This window comes from Channa argus, chromosome 6, assembly GCF_033026475.1.
Source record: "Channa argus isolate prfri chromosome 6, Channa argus male v1.0, whole genome shotgun sequence".
Taxonomy (NCBI): Eukaryota; Metazoa; Chordata; class Actinopteri; order Anabantiformes; family Channidae; genus Channa; species Channa argus.
Window position 1 is genome coordinate 23105674 of NC_090202.1, and position 6962 is coordinate 23112635.

The following is a 6962-nucleotide window of genomic DNA, read 5'->3' on the forward strand; positions in this document are numbered from 1 at the left end:
TATCATGAGATAATTATACTTGTTGTCTTGATTAATGCAACAAGTGCAACCTCTACAGATCATGAAAGCCTTGGACATATCCTTGTAAGGTTTAGGTTGTAGTGTTGTAAGGCTTGTTGTATTCAATAAAAACACAAAGTTCCACTAACAGTGAATTTACAACAACCACACTTTCAGAAATAAGATTTACCGACATTCCCAGAAACTTTTTGTTGAATGAGAACATTTAACACTTGAGTTTGGTCTTAACACAGGCTAGGCATAAGAGGAGAATTGTCCTCAAGTGGCCTTAACAGTGACCTCATCTGTAAGGACAAAGCAGCTGCTGAAATACTTGAATTCCCACATGATTTCTCAGGGAAAGGCCCAACACCATCCTGATTAAGTGGTCTAGGACTTCTCTGCTTTAAGGCAACATGTGACCTTTGCGTGTTTACTGACCATTCACGGAAGAAGTGGAGCAGAGAAATGTGCTTACCGTAGCTGTAAATCCCAAGATAAGATGAGAAAAACAAACAAACACATAGTTCAAAGAGTCAGAAACATTTTGATATACACAGTGCAGTCCTTAGGTTATGTTTCCACAGTTTGAACAATTGCTGAACATAATTGAGAAAATGGGAATATTTTCTATGGCTCATTAGAAAGAGTTCTTTGGAAAATAGGGTGGAGAGTGAGGAAGACAGGACATAAACACAGCTGGGTTTTTTTTTTTTTTTTGTGATCTTTGAAATTTCATGGGAAAATCATTATAGACCTGAAAACCCCTTCACATTTTTGTGTGTGTTTGATAGATGGTACCGCTGCTGCAGCATCTACCAATCAACATGAAAATAGTTAAACTTATGCTTAAGCTTTATAATGTGTGTAAATATTGGTCAATCCTGTTCATCGGGTTGTAGTTTATTTTAAACTGAATGCCAATACTTTTATCAAGTCAAAGGCTGAGCATGGATGAGTTCTGGTAGTTGAAAGCTTAAATCTGCAGAGGGCACCAAATCATCTCCCAAATGCAAAGACCTGATGTGGAGAGAGGCAGATTGGTGTTTGTTCTGCTGTGGCTTCATGGTCATCAAACTATTTGTAACCTTCAGTGTTTTTTATGCCCATGCGTGGAAATGATTAGGACGCTTGGTGTAAATGTGGCCCTAATGACCATTAAATCTGATATTTTTGATATTAAACAGAAAAAAGCCGGAAGTATTCAGAGTCAACAGTGCAAATCAGTGCATTAATAACCAAGAAGTCTCTGTTTTACATGGTTTCGTGTCCCCGCTTTACTTTTCTGACAAACGCCAATTCATGCATGAATCCAGATATCTATGAGTCTACAGAACGGCATGTGATAAACATCAGCTTCATCACCAGTTTGACAGTGTCCCAGCATATATGCCGTACAGATGCCACAGCACGGGGACCAGACTGGACACACTCTGCACACATGTGGAGCTAATAGTCCATGGCTTTAGCCCACCTTCGTAGCCTGACTAATCATGTCATGGCCTTAAATATGTGCTTTGCATAACAAACAATGTCCTGTCATTGATAAAGAATAAATGCTCTGCAGAGTTTAATCACAGCCGTGGCCAAACTGGGTAAAAGAAGAAACGTTGCTGATTGTTGTTAAATAAATATATATTCCCATAGTTCTTCAATCACGTTATACGTCATGTTTTCTTTATGTAGCTTGATTCCTTTATCAAGGGTGCATCACATCCAAACCACTCTTCTTCTTTGTGGCAGTTCCTCAGTGTGCGTCAGACCATCCTGCACATATATTGCCTGTCTGTGTTTTGCTGATTATTTAACCAGATGAAGCTGCATGCGGAAGCTGTAAATTTACTGTGCTTCACGGTGCATTACAGCAGCTAATGTCTGAAACTATAACAGGCTGGTAATACACGTCCTGTGTCGTTCATGGTGCTTCCCATATGAGAAACATGTGTCCTTACGCCTTTAGGGAGGGTGAATTCTTTTGAATCTATAGAATTGGAAAAGCAACATCTTTGCCTAGAAAATACAAAGTAGAAGTCAATAAAGTGTTTTTACCATGGTAAAAACAAATATTTGTATTTGTCTTCTCAGAAGTTCAACTTGGTGGGGAAACCATGACCCTTCATGTTCTGTTATTCCTGCTCTTGTTATTGTTTCTCCTCAACAGCTGCTACATGCTAAGAGGTCCCATTAAAAGTTCGTTTAACCTAAAACAGCCTGTCAGCATATTTGGGCAGAATGATCAGACTCGAGTGTTTCAATAATCTGACAAGAAAAGAATGACAACAGGATGATAAACGGGGAATGACAGCGCCGCCAGCAGTCAAATGACATGCACGTGCTTGGTGAAAGAAAGACAAATTAGAGGCAGATCAAATTAAAAAAGGGTTTTAGTGGTTTTATTGAACCTCAGTTATTCAAGTTAATTAACTTAATGGAGGTTTTTCTTTCTCAATTTTGTTACATAAATAGTGCATAAATAGGTAATCAACAGCTTGGAATGACTGTGATTTATTATTAGAAGAATTCAGCATCTGAAACCAGACATGAGGCTCTGATGAATGTACAGCTCTGCTGGATTGTACAGGTGGGTTTATTATTGGAATTAGCTGTTTTGATGACTGCTTTTCTCCATTTCAAGTAAAAAACCTATTTGATTGTCTTTGTCCTTAGTTTCCCTTTGCCTGACCTCTTATTTCCCTAGAATGGTGGTCTTCAGTTTGATCACTGTTCCCATTAAAACACCACAGTGCATTTAATGCACCACAGTGCACAATCAGCCATTTATATGTTTTGCACTTATTTTTTGTTCTTTGTGCCAAAACTTATTATTTCAACTATGGATTTAATTATGACGTTTAATCATCATTTATTGCTGTCTTTTGTGTACACTTCTATGCTTCACTTTGTTTCAGGCTTAAAAGTTCTGCATGTGTTCCGTAATTTATCGTGTGCAACATAAATACGTGACCGATGATGATGTTGTCTAGTGATACATCTCAGTTTGGCCACTGTTGAAATTACGGGGTATATTTCAGATGAGAAGAAAATATAGATACGTGCAGCATCAGTTGTGTGTGTGGAGGTAACAGTAGGACTTTGTGTAGGTATTTATCTCACCTGCTGCACAGTAAAACCTTTTATAAGGGCGCACAACATAAGTAACACATTTCCAGTGGTGACTCTAAACTCTTGGGGGGAGGGGGGGGGGTCAGGTAATAAGCCCCAAACACTAAAAGCATGCAGCTGTAGAAAGGACAGCTAGTAGGGGCCCCATGTAGGTGAGTTTGGGGGCAGCACTGTATTGTGGCTTTATTAGGGCTTTAAGCGAGTTTATAGCTGTCGTTGTAAAATGTGCCATTGTGAATGGTCATTGTGGACTCCTGTTTTTTTATTTAGCGGAATCTAAACACTGTCTGCTTTTCCTCTCCTGGGAGCTTCTGCACATTTATTAGTGCAAATGGGGCATTATGTTGAAAACGTTTTTTTACATCGTGCAGACCCCGCAGACACAACTACCAAACTTTGAAATTCTTATTGAATTTCTTCTATAAATAAAAACTTATGGTGCCCGATAGTACTAAGAACAATACTATTTTAAATTAAACCACACTTTCCTTTAGTCTTCACATAAGCAATACTGCCATAGTTCCTGGGGCAAGTCCTTCAAATAAGCTATCAACATAACAAGGGTGCTATGTCACAGCAGTGGCATATGATGGTAATTAAGTAGACAACGGCGAGCAACCACAGATGGTGAAATCAATATAGAATGATCCCTGCTGTCACCAAATGTCTCCTATGAGAGTGACGACCCTAAACACTAGTGACACAAAATGTGTAATTAATTGAATTTCATTTCATCAACACATTTATTAAAGTGTGAGAGACTGAACTAAACACAGGAACATGTAACAGGACAAATACATGATTCCAGGAGTGTCAAAACACATGTTGCCGTTCTTTTCCAGCTAAAGCTGGAAAAACAAAACCGGCAACAAAAACAGGACAGCTGTGTCCTGTGTACCCCCACGTTACTTGTGATACACACATGCGTACGTTTGGCCCACACCCAATCAAAGCCATGTAAATGAACACAGTTTTGAATGAAACCAGTTTCCCCTCGTATATTCTGGCTTCAGTAAGCCTCCATCAGGCATCAGAAATGTGCTCTGGTTAGAAGAAAAGTGCTGCTGTTCACAGAAACAGTTCAAATGAGTCTTGATTACATTTAAATTCCACCAGTGGTTTAAAAATAGGTCTTTTGTTTTAAAAACCGAATAAGCTACTTATTATCTGAAGAAATCCATGAAATGATGGAAGAATTACAGGATAAAAAGGACCTGACTAATACAGTCAGCTTATTGGCAAGGGTTCAGCTCCTGCGTGTAGCCTCAGGTGAACATTTTATTCTCTTGTAACTAACTTTTTTAAAACATATGAAAACTTGAAAAAAATGAGAGACAGGTCTTATTAGGAGTAGGCCACTGAAAGTTGATTTATATGTGTCCACACTTACGTGTGAGGACAATGAGGTAGCCAAACTGAGGCGCCAAACTTTGACGTAGCCTAAATGTGTCCATTCAGGTCTCCTGTTTAATAAATGTCCATTGTTCTCAGTTGATAATCTCATATCTCAGAAGAGTCTGAATAAAAAAAACAAACGTCTTTTTTAATGGTGGATCTAAAAAAAAAAAACGGACTGGATCACAGGCCCCTGTAAACCTGTCCCTGCTCTGTGACTTATGGGCAGTGAGATCCTGTTCTTTTGTGACTCCAAGAAGCTGCAGAATCCTGAGCTATCATTCATGAAACAAGGCTCTGATACTTGGAAAAAAAAAAAACAGTGTCCCCATTTTAACCGATGAGTCTGGTTGAAAGTGTGCTGAATGTGGACTGGGGGTACAGCTAATCTGAAACGGATTTATACTAGGAATTCAGTGTAACATGAAGGTGAACCTATACATGTTCACAATAATAAAAAAAACCTTTAATAGATAAATCACTAAGCTGTAAAAACGTTAGTAGCTCTGCCAGAGGCTGAAGTGAGTCTTTCCAGCAAACTGACAGCACTGCATGTAGAAGCACTTTATCTCAGGAGAGTTTACTGTGATACTTGACGTCATGTGCACTAAACGAAGATATGCTTCCTATAAACTCCAGCTCGGGTTATTTAGGGAGGACCTTCCCTCTGTGAGGATTACAAATCCCCAAAGCACATTAAGTAGTTTTACTGAAGCATATTTGCAGTTACATGATATTTAAATAAGAACGATTTAACGTTTATACTGCCACTCCAAGGAACTGCTCCTGAAACTGAAGCGGTTATCATCATTGCTGCAACTGGACAAACAAACATGTGTGATGTGTTTGCTCCCAGCTAGTCTGATGAAAACATTTCCATTTCAAAACAGAAAAGCTGCCTGATGTTAGTATAAATAATATACTTGCTATATTTGCATGTTGGATCTCATAAGAACGTACCTAAAGTCACCATCCATGTTTGAAAAACATCAAGTGCATGAGCCATCCTAATGACAAAGCCAGCTATGGAAGATTCACAAACACATGCAAAGTGGTTCCCAAGACAGTAAAATATCATTGGCAGGAAGATGTGGGAGGAAAGCCAAACATATTGGGTCTGCTAAGTCAACATCAAGGCAGCCAACCACTGATCTAAGCGACAGAAAAATAAGGAACATATCAAGCTTAGTGCACAGATTTGATTTTTAAAATCACTGGTAAACCTTACCACAAGCTTTTTATATTTACAGGGCAACGTCTCTGACTTCCCCATATTAAAACTTTTCTCTTCTTTTAGCTGAAAAACTCACTAAGACAAGGATGCTGCTTTCATTTTCAAGAGTTCATTAGGAGTTCAGATAATATCATCTGGGCGGGGTTGGAAAAACAGGCTGACCATGATTACAAACTCTATATTGTGAGTAACAAGATAAGATAATCTGAACTAAAGGTTCCTCCAAGTGATGTCATGTGGAGGCATTTTTCAACTAAATGTAGAGAGATATTATATTGCAGGGAGATGTACTACTCAAGCTAGAGCCAAAAGAAGTAAGTTCAGTATCAGTGAAGGCATCTTTTAATGACTTTTAAAGATGCAGAGCAAACCCAGAAGCCATTAACGAGGGTAAATGACAGAGAATTAAAGGATTCTTTCCCAGCATTGCTCAGGAGACACAGTGATTATCATCACCACTGACAAGGTAAAGAGAGTGTAGGAAAAAGCATGAAAAATGACCTGCAGTGGAAAAATGTGGTAATAACACTGCATAACATCACATTAAAGATGTGTGAACCATGATAGGTGGAATTAGTTTGGTTAAATAAACAAACCAAAACTATGTCAAAAAACCCTCCATCTGTCAAAACTACAATAATAAATCTGTTTCTTTTTCAGTGTGATCATGTCCTGCTTGACTAAATGGGCAAAGCATAGAACTGTAAAACACATTCAGATGAATTCATTTGCCTATGTAAAATAACCCACAATGAAAGGAAGAAGCCAACAAAAATGTTGCAGTAACAACGTTACCACTTGCCTCGACAAATCATGACAAGAGCTCTGCTCTTGGCTAGATTTCCAAGTGTGGAAAAAGGATGTGTGTCCAGCATGCCAGCACAGATAGAGGAATTTTTCAGCTGGATTTGGGTGTGTCTCTGCTGTATTGTCTCAAGGCTACAAGTGTGAAACAATCAATTCTCACCTTAGCAGCTGGAAAAGTTGGCATTTGAGAATGTAATAAATTCTGAGTTATGATGTCTGGATGTCCTGGCAGCATGTGGTGTGAATGTATTGTTATTTTAGTACATTTGAAAGGGATTCAATTCAAGAACAACAATTCAGTGTGATCCCCACAACCAGCCACGGTACATATACTGTAAAATAACAGTTTACGTTTTTTAAGTCAAATATCTTTTTAGCTGCACAGCCACCGACCCACAACTCC